The following is a 1214-nucleotide window of genomic DNA, read 5'->3' as shown; positions in this document are numbered from 1 at the left end:
ACTGAGCCAGCAAAGAGATCCACTTCTGCCTCTGAGAATGGCAGGCACAGGGCGCTAGCACCCTCTCTATGAAGTGTCAGGGTGACATGAGTCCCAACTCCCACCATCATTCCCAGGCTGTCCTGTGACAGTGGCATGCTTACCTCTGTCTCTGGTGCAGGAATGAACACCGGGGGTGTCATCTTCAGAGTGAGCCCTGGAAAGTCCCAGCCCCAAGGATGTACTGCACAGGCATCCTGCAGCGAACAACGGCCAGGTCATCAATGGTGAACTCAAGGTGTCAGGACTTTTAATAGCAGCGTGGCTGGATCAAAGGCTCTATCATTGGTAGTCTAGGTTGTCAGGTAAGATCATGACTCCAATGTCTGATACACCTGACCTAGGATCATCCTCCATCTTTATCTTCCTGCTTATCCCTTGCCTCCCCACTCTTGACACTCCCTCACCCCAATACCTCCCTAACCCTTGGACACTTTCTTTTTATCTGACCAGAAAATAAACTCCTTGGGGTCGGGGATGATAAAAAAAAAAAAAAAACGTGAGCCCTAGGATCTACCCGAGGCTACTTTCCTCTGCAATCGGTGACCACACAGCTCCTGGATGTCATGAAGTTGCTAAGGGGTCAGTGGCTTGGTTCTACATACTGGCTTTAGTCTTTGAAACTGTCCCCACAGAAATTGTGAATGGTTGGCTCCCTTGATCCAGGGACTCCAAACCAAGGCTTGCATGTTTTCCCTTCTTCCCTCCTTTCCTCTTTTTCTCCTTCTGTCCTTCCCTACTTTCTCTCTCTCTCTGTCCTTTCTTTGTGTCAGTCCTGTGCCTCTAACTCATAGCCTAGGTGCTGTCCCTGAGCCTTTTTACTCAAGGCTAGCAGTTTATGGCTTGAGCCACACATCCCCTTCTAGAGTTTTGTTTTTGGTAGTTAATTGGAGACAAGAGTCTTACAGGCTTTCCTGCCTGGGCGAAAAGCCTCAATCCTCCGATCTCAACCTCCTAAATAGCTACGATGGCAGGTGTGAAGCACCAGCATCCAGCTCAAACCAAGGTTTCTTCATGTTCTGTGGAACCAGTCATGGAACCTTTCATTGTCTATGGCCCCCCAAAGCCTGGCGCACTCTGTAACTGTTTGTAGAAAAATAAATGAGTATCTGTCTATGACAATACTACAGAAAAGTCCCATCTGATTCAGATAAGTATTCTCTGTTGGGGAGAGC

The sequence above is a fragment of the Dipodomys spectabilis genome, unplaced genomic scaffold (genome assembly GCF_019054845.1).
Source record: "Dipodomys spectabilis isolate Male_0828 unplaced genomic scaffold, ASM1905484v1 ptg000545l, whole genome shotgun sequence".
Lineage (NCBI taxonomy): Eukaryota > Metazoa > Chordata > Mammalia > Rodentia > Heteromyidae > Dipodomys > Dipodomys spectabilis.
Note: the sequence above shows the minus strand (reverse complement) of the source record.